The sequence below is a fragment of the Mustela lutreola genome, chromosome X (assembly GCF_030435805.1).
Source record: "Mustela lutreola isolate mMusLut2 chromosome X, mMusLut2.pri, whole genome shotgun sequence".
Taxonomy (NCBI): Eukaryota; Metazoa; Chordata; class Mammalia; order Carnivora; family Mustelidae; genus Mustela; species Mustela lutreola.
In genome coordinates, this window is record NC_081308.1 from 124,420,250 (window position 1) to 124,441,596 (window position 21,347).

The window sequence follows — 21,347 nt, forward strand, 5'->3', positions numbered from 1 at the left end:
GCAGAGTAAAGAGGTATAAAACATGGTGAGTGGGTCCTATTTATAGTACAGTAGCCAGAGAAGGTCATATTTAGAAAGAGACTTGATGGAGGTATACAATGGGGATAGGGAGGGAGCATTTTAGGCAGAGTGCACAGGAAATAGAATGGTCCTAAGTGGAAGCTTTCCTGTTACGCTCCAGAAAAATCCAGGCAGCAAGTAAGTCTGGGTTAGAATAATGGAAGATTAAGGGTGGTAGGAAATAGGGGGGAAGATGCAATATGGCAGAGGAGTAGTGGACTGAAATGACATCAGGTCACAGGAGTTCAGCTAGATAGTTATCAAACCATTCCAAACACCTACAAACTTAACAGGAGATAGAAGACAAGAACAGCAATTTTAGGAACAGAATATCGACCACTTTCTGAAAGGGAGGACATGCTGAGAAGTAAATCCAAAGTGACAGAAAGATAGGCCACAGGGGGAGGGGCCGGCTCCCGGCAAGTGATGGAGCAATGGAGCACAAAATCTGAACTTTTAGAAGTCTGCTCCACTGAGGGACATCACTCCAGAGGCTAAGCGGGGGTGGAGCCCTCACAGGGACAGTGTGGTCTCATGTCCCACAGGGTCACAGAAAGATTGGGGATGTCTGAGGATGGCAGAGCTCTCAGGTATTGGAGTGGGGAAGCCAGCTACAGAGAAAGAGCCGAGGAGTGGGCTCTCAGCTTGGGATAACCTTAAACCGTGATCTGTGGCACAGCTGGGCCACTGTTCTTTCAGAAGGGACCCCACAAATGGCAGATCCAGGGAGACTCACATTCCTCCTCTGGAGGTAGGAATCTGCTGGGTTTGGAGACTCCAAACGAGGTTGTGTGCCACAGACAGAAACTCTCGGTCACAGGTCAGGTGAGCCCAGAGCACGGCCAGAGACCAGGGAGATAGGAGTGATTGACCCCTTTTCTCTGAGGGCACACTAAGGAGTGGGGCCCCAAGCTGTTGGGTCCTCTGGGCTGGAGATTAGGAGGTGGCCATTTTCATTCCCGTCCTCCAGAGCTCTAAGAAAAGCATTCAGGGAACAGAAATTCCCAAGAGTAAACTCGAGCAGATTTCTTAGCCTGGCCCCTGGCAAGGGCAGTGCAATTCTGCCTCAGGCAAAGACATTTGAGAAACACTACAACAGGCTCCTGCCCCAGAAGATCCCCAAGAACAACCTGCCAAGACCAAGCTCACTTGTCAAGGAGAAGAGCAGAACTCCAGAGCTAGGGAAAAGCAATACATGGAATTCATGGCTTTCTCCCCATGATCCTTTAGTCTTGCAAAGTTAAATTAAATTTTTTAAATTGTTTTATCTTATTCTAATTTTTTAAACTTTTGCTCTTTCCTCTTTTAACATTTATTTAATTAGTTTCTCTTAACAATATCTTTCTATTCACTGTCACCACCTCGGGCATGCCATGACATTGCATGTCAGCTGGGGTCAAGTCCCACTTAGAGCCCAGCTCTGAAGCATAAGCTTCAGGTTTTCAGGCCCACTTTTGGATCCACCATAGTTAAGTCCTTGGTGCCAGAAGCTGTGTCCCATCCCATTCACCCCCCCCCCCCCGGCCTTACCCACCCCCTCCCATAATTTCTCTTATGAGAGGTGCCTGTTAAGTCCCATTTTGAAACAGATGCTCCAACCCCACCAGGAGGTCAGGGGTTTATAACTACATGCACAGTCATACATGTCTCATCAGTCGTGACCCCAGCTGACATGCAAAGTCATGGTGTGCCTGAGGTGGTGACAGTGAATAAAGTGTATAGGATGTGCCCAGTGGTAGCAATGAAAAAAAGTATACCAAATGGACTTTGAAGGACCAAAGGTTTTAAAAGTCAATTGGTATCATTACCACACTGATAGGGTAGTGGGGTGCATTTGGTTTTCAAATTGGGTACTTTTATTTTGCCATTTTATTATTGTTTCCAAATTACTTCATTTATACTTCTTTTTTTTTAATTTTTTATTTTTTATAAACATATATTTTTATCCCCAGGGGTACAGGTCTGTGAATCACCAGGTTTACACACTTCACAGCACTCACCAAAGCACATACCCTCCCCAATGTCCATAATCCCACCCCCTTCTCCCAAACCCCCTCCCCCCAGCAACCCTCAGTTTGTTTTGTGAGATTAAGAGTCACTTATGGTTTGTCTCCCTCCCAATCCCATCTTGTTTCATTGATTCTTCTCCTACCCACTTAAGCCCCCATGTTGCATCACCACTTCCTCATATCAGGGAGATCATATGATAGTTGTCTTTCTCTGCTTGACTTATTTCACTAAGCATGATACACTCTAGTTCCATCCATGTTGTCGCAAATGGCAAGATTTCATTTCTTTTGATGGCTGCATAGTATTCCATTGTGTATATATACCACATCTTCTTGATCCATTCATCTGTTGATGGACATCTAGGTTCTTTCCATAGTTTGGCTATTGTGGACATTGCTGCTATAAACATTCGGGTGCATGTGTCCCTTTGGATCACTACGTTTGTATCTTTAGGGTAAATACCCAATAGTGCAATTGCTGGGTCATAGGGCAGTTCTATTTTCAACATTTTGAGGAACCTCCATGCTGTTTTCCAGAGTGGCTGCACCAGCTTGCATTCCCACCAACAGTGTAGGAGGGTTCCCCTTTCTCCGCATCCTCGCCAGCATCTGTCATTTCCTGACTTGTTGATTTTAGCCATTCTGACTGGTGTGAGGTGATATCTCATTGTGGTTTTGATTTGTATTTCCCTGATGCCGAGTGATATGGAGCACTTTTTCATGTGTCTGTTGGCCATCTGGATGTCTTCTTTGCAGAAATGTCTGTTCATGTCCTCTGCCCATTTCTTGATTGGATTATTTGTTCTTTGGGTGTTGAGTTTGCTAAGTTCTTTATAGATTTTGGACACTAGTCCTTTATCTGATATGTCATTTGCAAATATCTTCTCCCATCCTGTCAGTTGTCTTTTGATTTTGTTAACTGTTTCCTTTGCTGTGCAAAAGCTTTTGATCTTGATGAAATCCCAATAGTTCATTTTTGCCCTTGCTTCCCTTGCCTTTGGCGTTGCTCCTAGGAAGATGTTGCTGCGGCTGAGGTCGAAGAGGTTGCTGCCTGTGTTCTCCTCAAGGATTTTGATGGATTCCTTTCGCACATTGAGGTCCTTCATCCATTTTGAGTCTATTTTTGTGTGTGGTGTAAGGAAAAATTTCATTTTTCTTCATGTGGCTGTCCAATTTTCCCATAAAATCATGAATGAAAGAGGAGAGATCACAACTAACACCAAAGAAATACAAACTATTATAAGAACATACTATGAGCAACTCTACGCCAACAAATTTGACAATCTGGAAGAAATGGATGCATTCCTAGAAACATATAAACTACCACAACTGAACCAGGAAGAAGTAGAAAGCCTGAACAGACCCACAGCCAGTAAGGAGATTGAAACAGTCATTAAAAATCTCCAAACAAACAAAAGCCCAGGGCCAGACGGCTTCCCGGGGGAATTCTACCAAACATTTAAAGAAGAACTAATTCCTATTCTCCTGAAACTGTTCCAAAAAATAGAAATGGAAGGAAAACTTCCAAACTCATTTTATGAGGCCAGCATCACCTTGATCCCAAAACCAGACAAGGATCCCATCAAAAAAGAGAGCTATAGACCAATATCCTTGATGAACACAGATGCGAAAATACTCAACAAAATACTAGCCAATAGGATTCAACAGTACATTAAAAGGATTATTCACCACGACCAAGTGGGATTTATTCCAGGGCTGCAAGGTTGGTTCAACATCCGCAAATCAGTCAATGTGATACAACACATCAATAAAAGAAAACAAGAACCATATGATACTCTCAATAGATGCTGAAAAAGCACTTGACAAAGTACAGCATCCCTTCCTGATCAAAACTCTTCAAAGTGTAGGGACAGAGGGCACATACCTCAATTTCATCAGAGCCATCTATGAAAAACCCACTGCAAATATCATTCTCAATGGAGAAAAACTGAAAGCTTTTCCGCTAAGGTCAGGAACACAGCAGGGATGTCCATTATCACCACTGCTATTCAACATAGTACTAGAGGTCCTAGCCTCAGCAATCAGACAACAAAAGGAAATTAAAGGCATCCAAATCGGCAAAGAAGAAGTCAAATTATCACTCTTCGCAGATGATATGATACTATATGTGGAAAACCCAAAAGACTCCACTCCAAAACTGCTAGAACTTATACAGGAATTCAGTAAAGTGTCAGGATATAAAATCAATGCACAGAAATCAGTTGCATTTCTCTACACCAACAGCAAGAGAGAAGAAAGAGAAATTAAGGAGTCAATCCCATTTACAATTGCACCCCAAACCATAAGATACCTAGGAATAAACCTAACCAAAGAGGCACAGAATCTATACTCAGAAAACTATAAAGTACTCATGAAAGAAATTGAGGAAGACACAAAGAAATGGAAAAATGTTCCATGCTCCTGGATTGAAAGAATAAATATTGTGAAAATGTCTATGCTACCTAAAGCAATCTACACATTTAATGCAATTCCTCTCAAAGTACCATCCATCTTTTTCAAAGAAATGGAACAAATAATTCTAAAATTTATATGGAACCAGAAAAGACCTCGAATAGCCAAAGGGATATTGAAAAAGAAAGCCAACGTTGGTGGCATCACAATTCCGGACTTCAAGCTCTATTACAAAGCTGTCATCATCAAGACAGCATGGTACTGGCACAAAAACAGACACATAGATCAATGGAACAGAATAGAGAGCCCAGAAATAGACTCTCAACTCTACAGTCAACTAATCTTCGACAAAGCAGGAAAGAATGTCCAATGGAAAAAAGACAGTCTCTTCAATAAATGGTACTGGGAAAATTGGTCAAATTGGGTACTTTTAACACTTTAGTGCCTGACTGCTGTTCTTCACTGACTTGACTCAGTCACTCGTAGCTTTATTGGTTTGAACCAGCTCCTTGTTCCCAGGTTGCAGACCTGCCTATCGTTCCAATAATCCTGTTTCATTTGAATGAAGGGAGTATGTCTTAATTGTAAAGCTTCTGGTTCTCACACTGTACTCTAAGGTCCAAATGACTGTCTTTCAATGTATAACCTGTTGTATCAACCCTCAGTGAGAAGAGTCAATTCTTTGGTATTCACCAATGTGGGAAGCTTCACCGGAACAGGCTTTTGCTTTGGGCTCTGCTGTTTGTTTGCAGAACACCCAAGACCGATCAAATATGCTCTCTTCACAGCAGTACCTTAGGGTTTTTCCATTGTAAATGGGTCTAATGTGATATGAAAAGACCAGTGAAATTGGATGTAAATTTACATTTTTTAATATGCTTGTTGTTTCACATGATACATTTAGGGTATGCAGCTCCTTTTGTAGTTTTTATTTTTACTATTTAAGTTTGGAAATGATGCCAAATTTTTGTATTTCTTTAATCAATTTGTTCTCTTTGGTGATATATATTGCATTATATATTGATGTATGTATCAATATATACTGATATGTATTACACTTACACATACAAACAAATAAAAAAGAGGGGGTGAAAACCGTAGCCTTTGCATTCTCTATACCCTCTACAGAGAGATCCCAAGCAGCAAAATCTTGGTGTTGTGATGTACAGAAATGGAGAAAAGTATTAAACCATATTTAAGAATAAAAAAATCTTTCTAAAAAAATCTTTTTAAACCTTCATTATTATAGTCATATTTTACCCTTCAATGTTTTTAACCTTATTTTTTGTATACATATAGGGTTTTTTTTTTTTCTAAAAACTTTTGGGATACAATTCTCCTAATAAATCAAAATATTCCCTAAATCTAGCACAGGGGTTTGGTCTAGTCTCCAGCCTGAGCACATTCTCTCCCCGCCCCCCCAACCCTGTTTTATTTTTTTTCTTCTTTCTTTTTCCAACCAACTTGTCTTATCAATTCCCTTTTTAGAATTTTTATTAATGTTTATCTTTACAGTAATATTCCATCCCTTTATTGTGTTTACCCTTATTTTATGTATATATAAATTTTTCTTTCTTTAAAATTTTGGGAGGTAGTTTCATCTAAGAGACCAAAATACACCCCAAATCAAGTGGGTGGCTCTGTTCTATTCACCAGTCTAACATATATATATATATACACATACATATTTTAAATTTGTTTTTACCCTCTTCCTTGTCCCCCCAGTTTGAGGTCACTTCAGATTTGGTAAGCATACATTTTTCTAGGGTCTTTGCCTCCCTTTTAGTATTTTATTCTCTCGTTCACACATTATTATCTGGATAAAATGACAAGGTGGAAAAACTCACCACAAAAAAAAAAAAAAAGAACAAGAGGCAGTACCAATGGCTAGGGACCTAATCAATAAAGACATTGGTTATATGTCAGATCTAGAGTTCACAATGATGATTCTCAAGGTGCTAGCTGGGATCAAAAAAGGCATGGAGGATATAAGAGAAATCCTGTCTGGAGAAATAAGATCCCTTTATACAGAAATAGAATAATTAAACTCTAATCAAGCTGAAATAAAAAAAGGTATTAATGAGGTGCAATCAAGAATGGAGGCTCTTACTGCTAGGAAAAATTAGGCAGAACAGAGAATTAGTAATATAGAAAACCAAATGATGGAGAATAAAGAAGCTGAGCAAAAGGGAGTCAAACCACTACTGGACCATGAGGGGAGAGTTTGAGAAATAAGTGATACCATAAGATGAAACAATATTAGAATTACTGGGATTCCAGAAGAAGAGGAAAGAGAGGGGGGAAGAAGGTATATTGGAACAAATTATAGTAGAGAATTTCCCTAATATGACAAAGGAACAAGCATCAAAATCCAGGAGGCACAGAGAAACCCCCTCAAAATCAATAAAAATAGGTCCACACCCCATCATCTAATAGTAAAACATATTAGTCTTAATGAAAAAAAGAGAAAATCCTGAAAGCAGTGTGGGACAAGAACTCTGTGACATATAATGGTAGAAATATTAGACTGGAAGCAGACTTACCCACAGAGACCTGGCAGGCCAGAAAAAAAAAAAAAAAAAAAAAACCTGGCATGATACATTCAGAACACTAAATGCGAAAAATCTGCAGCCAAGAATACTATATCCAGATAGGCTATTTTTGAAAATGAAGGAGAGGAGCACCTGGGTGGCTCAGTGGGTTAAGCCTCTGCCTTCAGCTCAGGTCATGATTCCAGGGTCCTGCGATCGAGTCCTGCATTGGACTCTCTGCTCTGCAGGGAACCTGCTTCCCCCCTCCCCTCTCTGCTTGCCTCTCTGCCTACTTGTGATCTCTGTCAAATAAATAAATAAATAAATCTTTAAAAAATAAGAAAAAGAAAATAGAAGGAGAGATAAAAACCTTCCAGGACAAACAAAAACTAAAAGAATTTGCAAACACCACACCAGCCCTATGGAATATTGAAAGGGGTCCTCTAAGCAAAGAGAGAGACTGAAAGTAACAGACCAGAAAGGAACAGAGACAATACACAGTAACAGTCACCTTACAGGCAATACAATGGCACTAAATTCACATCTTTCAATAGTTACCCTGAATGTAAGTGGGCTAAATGCCCCAGTCAAAAGACACAGGGTATCAGAATGGATAAAAATACAGAACCCATCAATATGTTATCTGCAAGAAACTCATTTTAGACCCAAAGACACCCCCAGATATAAAGTGAGGGGGTAGAACACCATTTACCATGCTAATGGACATCAAAAGAAAGCTGGCAATCCTCATATCAGATAAATTATATTTTAAGCCAAAGACTATAAGAAGAAATGAGCAAGGAAAATATATCATATTTAAAGGGTCTGTCCAACAAGGAGATCTAACAATTTTCAATTATCTATGCCCCTAACATGGGAGTAGCCAACTATGTAAACCAATAAAAAAACAAAATCAAAGAAACACATTGAGAATAATACAATAATAGTGAAGGACTTTAATACCCCCCTCACTGAAATGGACAGATCATCCAAGCAAAAGATCGTCAAGGAAATAAAGGCCTTAAATGACACACTGGACCAGATGGACATCACAGATATATTCAGAATATTCCATCCCAAAGCAACAGATTACACATTCTTCTCCAGTGCACATGGAACATTATCCAGAATAGATCACATCCTGGGTCACAAATTAGGTCTCAACCAGTACCAAAAGACTGGGATCATTCCCTGCATATTTTCAGACCACAATGCTCTGAAGCTAGAACTCAATCGCAAGAGGAAAGTTGGAAAGAACTCAAACACACGGAGTTTTTAAAGAGCGCCCTACTAAAATTAGAATGGGTCAACCAGGAAATCAAAGAAGAATTGAAAAAAATTCATGGAAACAAATGATAATGAAAACACAACTGTTCAAAATCTGTGCAATACAGCAAAGGAGTTCCTGAGAGAAAAGTATATAGTCATATAAGCCTTTCTCAAGAAACAAGAAAGGTCTTAAGTACACAACCTAACCCTACACCTAAACGAGCTGGAGAAAGAACAGCAAAGAAAGCCGAAACGCAGCAGGAAAAGAGAAATAACAAAGATCAGAGCAGAAATCAATGAAATAGAAACCAAAAGAACAGTAGAACAAATCAACAAAACTAGGAGCTTGTTCTTTGAAAGAATTAATAAGATTGATAAACTCCTGACCAGACTTATCAAAAAGAAAAGAGAAAGGACCCACATTAATAAAATCATGAAGGAAAGAGGAGAGATCACAGCCAACACCAAAGAAATGCAAACAATTATAAGAACATATTATGAGCAACTATACACCAGCAAACTGGACAAATCTGGAAGAAATGGATGCATTCCTAGAAACATATAAACTACCAAAACTGAACCAGGAAGAAACAGAAAACCTGAACAGACCCATAACCAAAAAGGTGATTGAAGCAGTCATCAAAAATCTCCCAAAAAACAAGAACCCAAGGCCAGACAGCATCCCAGGGGAATTCTACCAAACATTTAAAGAATTAATACCTATTCTCCTGAAACTGTTCCAAAAAATAGAAATGGAAGGAAAACTTCCAAACTCATTTCATAAGGCCAGCATTACCTTGATCCCAAAACCAAAGACCCCATGAAAAAAGAGAATTACAGACCAATATCCTTGATGAACACAGGTGCAAATATTCTCACCAAAATACTACCCAACAGGATTCAACAGTACATTAAAAGAATTATTCATGAGAGACTATGGACTCTAAAAAGCAATCTGAGAGGATTGAATTGGCGGGTGGGTGGGAGGTTGGGGTACCAGGTGGGAGGTATTATAGAGGGCACGGATTGCATGGAGCGCTGGGTGTGCTGAAAAAATAATGAATACTGTTATGCCAAAAATAAATAAAAAATAAATTAAAAAGAAAAGAATTATTCACCACAAGCAAGTGGGATTTATTCCAGGGCTGCAAGGTTGGTTCAACATCTGCAAATCAATCAATGTGACAAAATACATTAATACAAGAGAGAGGAAGAACCATATGATACTCTCAATAGATGCTGAAAAAGCATCTGACAAAGTACAGCATCCTTTCTTGATTAAAACTCTTCAAAGTATAGGGATACAGGGTACATTCCTCAATATCATCAAAGCCATCTATGAAAAACTCACAGTGAATATCATTCTCAATGGGGAAAAATTGAGAGCTTTTCCCCTAAAGCCAGGAACATAGAAGGGATGTCCATTATCACCACTGCTATTCAAGATAATACCAGAAGTCCTAGCCTCAGCAATCAGACAACAAAAATAAATTAAAGGCATCAAAATCGGCACAGAAAAAGTCAAACTCTCCCTCTTTGCAGATGATATAATACTTTATGTGGAAAACCCAAAGACTCCACTCCAAAACTCCTAGAACTCATACAGGACTTCAGTAAAGTGTCAGGATATCAAATCAATGCACAGAAATCAGTTGCATTTCTACACACCAAGAGCAAAACAGAAGAAAGAGAAATTAAGGAGTCAATCCCATTTACAATTACTCCCCAAACCATAAGATACCTAGAAGTAAACCTAACCAAAGAGACAAAGAATCTGTACTCAGTAAACTATAAAGTACTCATGAAAGAAATCGAGGAAGACATGAAGAAATGGAAAAACATTCCACACTCATAGATTGGAAGAACAAATATTGTGAAAATGTCTATGCTACCTAAAGCGATCTACACATTTAATGTAATCCCTATTTAATACCATCAGTTTTTTTCAAAGAAATGGAAGAAGTAATCCTAAAATTTATATGGAACCAGAAAAAACCTCGAATAGCCAGAGGAATTCTGAAAAAGAAAGCCAAAGTTGGTGGCATCACAATTCCATACTTCAAGCTCTATTACAAAGCTGTCATCATCAAGACAGTATGGTATGGCATAAAAACAAGACACATAGATCAATGGAACAGAATAGAGCCCAGAAATAGACCCTCAGCTCTTTGGTCAACTAATCTTCGACAAAGCAGGATAGAATGTCCAATGGAAAAAAGACAGTCTCTTCAACAAATGGTGTTGGGAAAATTGGACAGCCACATGCAAAAAAATGAAACTGGACCACTTCCTTACACCACACAAAAATAGATCAATATGGATGAAAGACCTCAGTGTGAGATAGGAATCCATCAAAATCCTTGAGGAGAACACAGGCAGCAACCTCTTCGACCTCAGCCGCAGCAACTTCTTCCTAGAAACATCACCAAAGGTAAGGGAATCAAGGGAAAAAATGAACTACTGGGAATTCATCAAGACCAAAAGCTTTTGCACAGCAAAGGAAACAGTTAACAAAACCAAAAGACAACTGACAGAATGAAAGAAGATATGTGTAAACAACATGTCAGATAAAGGGCTAGTATCCAAAATCTATAAAGAACTTCTCAAACTCAACACCCAAAGAATGAATAGTCCAATCAAGAAATGGGCAGAGGACATGAACAGACATTTCTGCAAAGAAGACATCCAGATGGCCAACAGACACATGAAAAAGTGCTCTACATCACTCAACATCAGGAAAATACAAATCAAAACCACAATGAAATACCACCTCCCACCAGTCAGAATGGCTAAAATTAACAAGTCAGGAAATGGAAGCCAAAGAATTGTTTTGAGCAAGTTAAATTTTATTTGTTATAACTCCAAGAAAATAAGTCAACTATTCAGTTAGATATAGTGATGTGGAGTTTAGGGGAAATATTGGAGATATAAACAAACTGCAGAGACCATTGGTGAAAATGATAACAGCAGTTTCAGTAGACTGGTAGACTCAAAGCTTGACATGATTGTGCTTATGAAAGAATGAGGGGAGAAGGGACTAAGAAGTATTAGAAATAGTGGGGGGGGTCTAAGTGAAACAAGTCAAGCAGAGAAAGACAATTAACATATGGTTTTACTCATATGTGGAACACAAGGGATAGTGCAGAGGACCATAGGGGAAGGGAGGGAAAACTGAACGGGAAGAAATCAGAGAGGGAGACAAACCACGAGGGACTCTGGACTCCAGGAACCAAACTGAGGGTTACAGAAGGGAGGGAAGTGAGGGGGTGAGGGAACCAGGCGATGGGTATTAAGAAGGGCATGAGTTGTGATGAGCACTGGGTGTTATACAGAACTAATGAATCACTGAACACTACATCAAAAACTGATGATGTACTATATGCTGGCTAACTGAACATAATAAAAAACTTGAAAAAAATAAAGTACCATAAATTATTTTTAAAAATAGTGGAGGTTCAAAGGAAGATTTTTGTTCTGTTCATGTTTGATCAGTGTTCATACAGCGTATTTGTATTATGCTGGATATCGACCAGTACTAAAGGGTTACTGATGATGACTGACCAGTGATGAATAACTCCTTTTGCTTATTGTATGACTATAAGAAGCTTTTGTTCTCTGGTAGTAATTTGATTTTCAGCCATGGGTATTCTGTACCTTAATATGATAGGAAGGTATCTAGATACAGATATAAGTATAGATATATTGTCCACTAACCTTTCCCTTGTTCAACTCATTGTGATGTTTTATCATCTTTGAGTATTTGCTTTGCTGAATTCTTATTTCTATTTAATCTTATAGTGAGAGGTGCTTGCTGAGAATGAAAATTCTTTAATTGGAAACTAGTGTTTTTGCACAGTCAGGTGGTTTTATTTGCATAGTTTTTATGAATCTATATTTTTCTCACATGTAGGCATCTCTGTCCAGACTTTCTATAATTTTTTAATATTTTTTCACCCCTTCTTATTTAAATATTTCATTGTACATATTATTTGCCTAGCTCTTGAAGGCACCTGAGTTTGCTAATCCTGGTATAATGTAGCTAGTTCAAATGGGTAGAGAGTTACCTCAAGACATTTTATTGAAATAATCTATCAAAACAATAAAAAAATGTTACCTTCATCTAGATGAAACCCTCATACATATTTGGTTCTTTAGGTTATTCTTTTCAAGTTATTTCTCTGCCTTTCTTACTATAGCACCAAACCTTCAAGATTGTTTCATTACTAAGTTATTTTTAAATATCTGCTAATGGTCTTTATCGAAGATGGCGGAGAAGTAGCAAGCTGAGACTGCTTCAGCTAGCCGGAGATCAGCTAGATAGCTTATCTAAAGATTGGAAACACCTGAAAATCCATCGGCAGATCGAAGAGAAGAAGAACAGCAATTCTGGAAACAGAAAAACAACCACTTTCTGAAAGGTAGGACCGGCGGAGAAGTGAATCCAAAGCGACGGGAAGATAGACCCCGGGGGGAGGGGCCGGCTCCCGGCAAGCGGCGGAGCAACCGCGCACAAAATCAGGACTTTTAAAAGTCTGTTCCGCTGAGGGACATCGCTCCAGAGGCTAAACCTGGGCGAAGCCCACGCGGGGTCAGCGTGGCCTCAGGTCCCGCAGGGTCACAGAAGGATCGGGGGTGTCTGAGTGTCACAGAGCTTGCGGGTATTGGAACGGGAAAGCCGGCTGCAGAGACAGAGCCGACAGTAAGCTCGCAGCTCCGTGTTACCTTGAACCGGTCGCAGGCTCGGTGAGCTCGGAGCGCGGCCGGAGGTCAGGCAGACGGGAGTAACTGGGCGCTGTTCTCTGAGGGCGCCCTGAGGAGTGGGGCCCTGGGCTCTCGGCTCCTCCGGGCCGGAGACCAGGAGGCCGCCATTTGTATTCCCGTCCTCTGGAACTCTACGGAAAGCGCTCAGGGAACAAAAGCTCCTGAAAGCAAACCCGAGCGGATTACTCACCCTGGCCCCGGGTAAGGGCGGTGTAATTCCGCCTGGGGCAAAGACACTTGAGAATCACTACAACAGGCCCCTCCCCCAGAAGATCAACAAGAAATCCAGCCGAGACCAAGTTCACCTACCAAGGAGTGCGGTTTCAATACCAAGGAGAGCAGCAGAATTCCAGAGGAGGAGAAAGCCAAGCACGGAACTCATGGCTTTTTTCCTGTGATTTTTTTTAGTCTTGCAGTTAATTTAATTTTTTCTTTTTCATTTTTTTTTTTTTTTCTCGCCTTCGGGTAAAATTTTTTTTTTAACTGTTACCTTTTTCTTTTTTAACGACTTTTTACTAGTTTATCTAATATATATATATATATTTTTTTACATTTTTCTTAGGTGTTTTCTTTTTTTAAAAATTCTTTTCTTTTCTTTTCTTTTTTTTTTTTCTTTTTCTTTTCTTTTTGTTTTTTTTTTCTTTCTTCCTTTTTGAACCTCTTTTTATCCCCTTTCTCCCCACTCACGATTTTGGATCTCTTCTAATTTGGTTAAAGCATATTTTCCTGGGGTTGTTGCCACCCTTTTAGTATTTTACTTGCCCCTTCATTTACTCTTATCTGGACAAAATGACAAGACGTAAAAATTCAACACAAAAAAAAGAACAAGAGGCAGTACCGAAGGCTAGGGACCTAATCAATACAGACATCGGTAATATGTCAGATCTAGAGTTCAGAATGACAATTCTCAAGGTTCTAGCCGGGCTCGAAAAAGGCATGGAAGATATTAGAGAAACCCTCTCGAGAGATATAAAAGCCCTTTCTGGAGAAATAAAAGAACTAAAATCTAACCAAGGTGAAATCAAAAAAGCTATTAATGAGGTGCAATCAAAAATGGAGGCTCTAACTGCTAGGATAAAAGAGGCAGAAGAAAGAATTAGTGATATAGAAGACCAAATGACAGAGAATAAAGAAGCTGAGCAAAAGAGGGACAAACAGCTACTGGACCACGAGGGGAGAATTCGAGAGATAAGTGACACCATAAGACGAAACAACATTAGAATAATTGGGATTCCAGAAGAAGAAGAAAGTGAGAGGGGAGCAGAAGGTATACTGGAGAGAATTATTGGGGAGAATTTCCCCAATATGGCAAAGGGAACGAGCATCAAAATTCAGGAGGTTCAGAGAATGCCCCTCAAAATCAATAAGAATAGGCCCACACCCCGTCACCTAATAGTAAAATTTACAAGTCTCAATGACAAAGAGAAAATCCTGAAAGCAGCCCGGGAAAAGAAGTCTGTAACATACAATGGTAAAAATATTAGATTGGCAGCTGACTTATCCACAGAGACCTGGCAGGCCAGAAAGAGCTGGCATGATATTTTCAGAGCACTAAACGAGAAAAACATGCAGCCAAGAATACTATATCCAGCTAGGCTATCATTGAAAATAGAAGGAGAGATTAAAAGCTTCCAGGACAAACAACAACTGAAAGAATTTGCAAATACCAAACCAGCTCTACAGGGAATCTTGAAAGGGGTCCTCTAAGCAAAGAGAGAGCCTACAAGTGGTAGATCAGAAAGGAAGAGAGACCATATACAGTAACAGTCACCTTACAGGCAATACAATGGCACTAAATTCATATCTCTCAATAGTTACCCTGAATGTGAATGGGCTAAATGCCCCTGTCAAAAGACACAGGGTATCAGAATGGATAAAAAAACAAAACCCATCTATATGTTGCCTCCAAGAAACACATTTTAAGCCCGAAGACACCTCCAGATTTAAAGTGAGGGGGTGGAAAAGAATTTACCATGCTAATGGACATCAGAAGAAAGCAGGAGTGGCAATCCTTATATCAGATCAATTAGATTTTAAGCCAAAGACTATAATAAGAGATGAGGAAGGACACTATATCATACTCAAAGGGTCTGTCCAACAAGAAGATTTAACAATTTTAAATATCTATGCCCCCAATGTGGGAGCAGCCAACTATATAAACCAATTAATAACAAAATCAAAGAAACACATCAACAATAATACAATAATAGTAGGGGACTTTAACACTCCCCTCACTGAAATGGACAGGTCATCCAAGCAAAAGATCAGCAAGGAAATAAAGGCCTTAAACGACACACTGGACCAGATGGACATCACAGATATATTCAGAATATTTCATCCCAAAGCAACAGAATACACATTCTTCTCTAGTGCACATGGAACATTCTCCAGAATAGATCACATCCTCGGTCCTAAATCAGGACTCAACCGGTATCAAAAGATTGGGATCATTCCCTGCATATTTTCAGACCACAATGCTCTAAAGCTAGAACTCAACCACAAAAGGAAGTTTGGAAAGAACCCAAATACATGGAGACTAAACAGTATCCTTCTAAAGAATGAATGGGTCAACCGGGAAATTAAAGAAGAATTGAAAAAAATCATGGAAACAAATGATAATGAAAATACAACAGTTCAAAATCTGTGGGACACAACAAAGGCAGTCCTGAGAGGAAAATATATAGCGGTACAAGCCTTTCTCAAGAAACAAGAAAGGTCTCAGGTACACAACCTAACCCTACACCTAAAGGAGCTGGAGAAAGAACAAGAAAGAAACCCTAAGCCCAGCAGGAGAAGAGAAATCATAAAGATCAGAGCAGAAATCAATGAAATAGAAACCAAAAAAACAATAGAACAAATCAACGAAACTAGGAGCTGGTTCTTTGAAAGAATTAATAAAATTGATAAACCCCTGGCCCGACTTATCAAAAAGAAAAGAGAAAGGACCCAAATAAATAAAATCATGAATGAAAGAGGAGAGATCACAACTAACACCAAAGAAATACAAACTATTATAAGAACATACTATGAGCAACTCTACGGCAATAAATTTGACAATCTGGAAGAAATGGATGCATTCCTAGAAACATATAAACTACCACAACTGAACCAGGAAGAAATAGAAAGCCTGAACAGACCCATAACCAGTAAGGAGATTGAAACAGTCATTAAAAATCTCCAAACAAACAAAAGCCCAGGGCCAGACGGCTTCCCGGGGGAATTCTACCAAACATTTAAAGAAGAACTAATTCCTATTCTCCTGAAACTGTTCCAAAAAATAGAAATGGAAGGAAAACTTCCAAACTCATTTTATGAGGCCAGCATCACCTTGATCCCAAAACCAGACAAGGATCTCACCAAAAAAGAGAGCTATAGACCGATATCCTTGATGAACACAGATGCGAAAATACTCAACAAAATACTAGCCAATAGGATTCAACAGTACATTAAAAAGATTATTCACCACGACCAAGTGGGATTTATTCCAGGGCTGCAAGGTTGGTTCAACATCCGCAAATCAGTCAATGTGATACAACACATCAATAAAAGAAAGAACAAGAACCATATGATACTCTCAATAGATGCTGAAAAAGCATTTGACAAAGTACAACATCCCTTCCTGATCAAAACTCTTCAAAGTGTAGGGATAGAGGGCACATACCTCAATATCATCAAAGCCATCTATGAAAAACCCACCGCAAATATCATTCTCAATGGAGAAAAACTGAAAGCTTTTCCGCTAAGGTCAGGAACACGGCAGGGATGTCCATTATCACCACTGCTATTCAACATCGTACTAGAGGTCCTAGCCTCAGCAATCAGACAACAAAAGGAAATTAAAGGCATCCAAATCGGCAAAGAAGAAGTCAAATTATCACTCTTCGCAGATGATATGATACTATATGTGGAAAACCCAAAAGACTCCACTCCAAAACTGCTAGAACTTATACAGGAATTCAGTAAAGTGTCAGGATATAAAATCAATGCACAGAAATCAGTTGCATTTCTCTACACCAACAGCAAGACAGAAGAAAGAGATATCAAGGAGTCAATCCCATTTACAATTGCATCCAAAACCATAAGATACCTAGGAATAAACCTAACCAAAGAGACACAGAATCTATACTCAGAAAACTATAAAGTACTCATGAAAGAAATTGAGGAAGACACAAAGAAATGGAAAAATGTTCCATGCTCCTGGATTGGAAGAATAAATATTGTGAAAATGTCTATGCTACCTAAAGCAATCTACACATTTAATGCAATTCCTATCAAAGTACCATCCATCTTTTTCAAAGAAATGGAACAAATAATTCTAAAATTTATATGGAACCAGAAAAGACCTCGAATAGCCAAAGGGATATTGAAAAAAAAAGCCAACGTTGGTGGCATCACAATTCCGGACTTCAAGCTCTATTACAAAGCTGTCATCATCAAGACAGCATGGTACTGGCACAAAAACAGACACATAGATCAATGGAGCAGAATAGAGAGCCCAGAAATAGACCCTCAAATCTATGGTCAACTAATCTTCGACAAAGCAGGAAAGAATGTCCAATGGAAAAAAGACAGCCTTTTCAATAAATGGTGCTGGGAAAATTGGACAGCCACATGCAGAAAAATGAAATTGGACCATTTCCTTACACCACACACAAAAATAGACTCAAAATGGATGAAGGACCTCAATGTACGAAAGGAATCCATCAAAATCCTTGAGGAGAACACGGGCAGCAACCTCTTCGACCTCTGCCGCTGCAACATCTTCCTAGGAACAACGCAAAAGGCAAGGGAAGCAAGGGAAAAAATGAACTACTGGGATTTCATCAAGATCAAAAGCTTTTGCACAGCAAAGGAAACAGTTAACAAAATCAAAAGACAACTGACAGAATGGGAGAAGATATTTGCAAACGACATATCAGATAAAGGACTAGTGTCCAGAATCTATAAAGAACTTAGCAAACTCAACACCCAAAGAACAAATAATCCAATCAAGAAATGGGCAGAAGACATGAACAGACATTTCTGCAAAGAAGACATCCAGATGGCGAACAGACACATGAAAAAGTGCTCCATATCACTCGGCATCAGGGAAATACAAATCAAAACCACAATGAGATATCACCTCACACCAGTCAGAATGGCTAAAATCAACAAGTCAGGAAATGACAGATGCTGGCGAGGATGCGGAGAAAGGGGAACCCTCCTACACTGTTGGTGGGAATGCAAGCTGGTGCAGCCACTCTGGAAAACAGCATGGAGGTTCCTCAAAATGTTGAAAATAGAACTGCCCTATGACCCAGCAATTGCACTATTGGGTATTTACCCTAAAGATACAAATGTAGTGATCCAAAGGGACACATGCACCCGAATGTTTATAGCAGCAATGTCCACAATAGCCAAACTATGGAAAGAACCTAGATGTCCATCAACAGATGAATGGATCAAGAAGATGTGGTATATATACACAATGGAGTACTATGCAGCCATCAAAAGAAATGAAATCTTGCCATTTGCAACAACATGGATGGAACTAGAGCGTATCATGCTTAGCGAAATAAGTCAAGCAGAGAAAGACAACTATCATATGATCTCCCTGATATGAGGAAGTGGTGATGCAACATGGAGGCTTAAGTGGGTAGAAGAAGAATAAATGAAACAAGATGGGATTGGGAGGGAGACAAACCATAAGTGACTCTTAATCTCACAAAACAAACTGAGGGTTGCCGGGGGGAGGGGGTTTGGGAGAAGGGGGTGGGATTATGGACATTGGGGAGGGTATGTGATTTAGTGAGTGCTGTGAAGTGTGTAAACCTGGTGATTCACAGACCTGTACCCCTGGGGATAAAAATATATGTTTATAAAAAATAAAAAATTAAAAAAAAAATAAATAAATAAATAAATATCTGCTAATGTAAGTCATCATTTATTACTGTTCAATTTTATGGTTTTATTGGCTAATTTCACATGAATATTTTTCTAGAGGACTTTGAAATCATTTTTGTCAAGTTTTGAAAATACTGTTGGAATTTTAATTGGAATTACATAAAATCTGTAGTTAATTTGGGGAGATATGACACCTTATTAATTCCTATTCCTGGAGTTGTTCTCACTTTTTTTTAAAATTAGAGTTACTAGAGATTTTATAGTCAGTCTTTTCCAAAAAACAGTCCTTGCATTCATTTAACCAATCTACTAAAGAATTGTTGCATTATTATTCTCCATTTCATATTTTCTGTGCCTTCCCTAGATTTATCTTTTTGCCACATTTCCAGTTTCTTGAGTTGAACATTTAGCTAATTTATTTCTATTCTTTGTGCTTGATGTTAAACCATTTAAGGATATATTATCCCTTCTGAGTACATCTTTATTTTTTTTTAATACATCACTATCTAAGAGGACCTAACTAACGTGGAGGGTATGAGCACCTGTTTTGCTAGAAAAGGTTTATTTTCAAGGAAACAGTAACATGAGAGACTTGAAGCAGGAGCCAAGATATCTAGGTCAGGTTTAGTTCAAAATTATATCTGGCAAACAAACCAAGAGGCAGCCTCTCCTAGTCATCTAAAAAAGTAACAAGAAAAAAATATGAAAAAGTACAAACTCTCAGCCCTAAAAACTAAGACTGACATACAATTACCATTATCTGTAGAGGATTTCTGACTGAGTTAGACTGGAAAGAGTTGGGGGAGGGATCTCACTAGCCTTTCATGTTTTATCTTGGGAAACAAGGAAGAACATTACATCTCAAAGAAGAAAAGAATTTTACATATGTCATGATGCTATGTACTCTTATTCCCAAATATGGGATCCATACCTACCATAAAAGTAAATAGCTGACCTTGGGTTTTAAATCAGATAATTTCAAAAACTTTAAAATAGACGTACCCTATGACCTGGCAATTGTACTACTGGGTATCTACCCCAATGTTCATAGCAGCAATGTCCACAATAGCCAAACTGTTGAGCCAAGATGCCCTTCAACAGATTAATGGATAAAGAAGATGTGGTCCATATACACAATGGAATATTACTCAGCCATCAGAAAGGATGAATACCCAGCTTTTGCATCAACATGGATGGGACTGGAGGAGATTATGCTGAGTGAAATAAGTCAAGCAGAGAGAGTCAATTATCATATGGTTTCACTTACTTGTGGCACATAAAGAACAGCATGGAGGACATTAGGAGAAGGAAGGGAAAAATGAAAAGTGGGGGGAATCGGTGGGGGAGAGGAACCATGAGAGACTGTGGACTCTGAGAAACAGACTGAGGGTTTTAGAAGGGAGCAGGGTTGGGGGATGGGTGAGCCTGGTCATGGTTATTAAGAAGGGCATGTATTACATGAAGCCCTGGGTGTTATATACAAACAATGAATCTTGGAACACTACATCAAAAACTAATGACATACTATATGGTGACTAACATAATATAATAATAATAAAAAATAAGGAAGAGAAAAAATAAATATTAAAAAACTAAACTAAAAGATGAACCAAAAAGTTGAAAAAAATAATAAAGCAGATAATTTCAAAATAAAATGGGTCCATTGTTCTAAAGACTCAGGAAATACTTAGATTTGGTGAGGATCTACAAAAGGAACCAGAAGAATTATTTTTTTAGATCAAATTAAATCTCATTTGGATCCCCCACCTTGTCAGACTGCTAAGAAATTTAATTTCCTTCACTCCTAGGAACGTCAATCTTCTTAGTGTTGAACCAGAATGCAGGATTCTTCTGCAACACCTCTACAATGGGAAAAACCACAGTTGCCATCATTTTTATGCTCACAGTGATCCTTCTTATGTCCAGATCCTGTTTATGTCCTTCCCATGCTGAGATAAAAACATGGTCCTTGGGTCCATCCTCCTTAATTTTTCCAACTATTTCCCCAGAGCTCTGTAACTAAGTTGCATGCAACTTCCAGATCAGGTCACAGTCCCTCTCTCTTCCCAAATCTGGGGGATATTTTCTCAAATACATTCTCCTCACTCACTTCTAGCTTCTCTTCATTGTTCTTTTAAATAAACTTGGGCTTTTATGAAAGATATTTACTTTGGGCTGTTTCTGTCTTTAGTCCTATAAAAACATTTGAACTTAAGGGGCACCTGGGTGGCTCAGTCAGTTAAGCATCTGACTCTTGATGTTGGCTAAGGTTATGATCTCAAGGTCATGAGACAGAGCTCCACCTCAAGCTTGCTTAAGATTCTGTTTCCCTCTCCCTCTGCCCCTCCCCCATGCCCATCCCCACACTCACTCTCTCTCTAAAATAAACAAAAACAAAAAACATTTGAATTTAAAAATTACC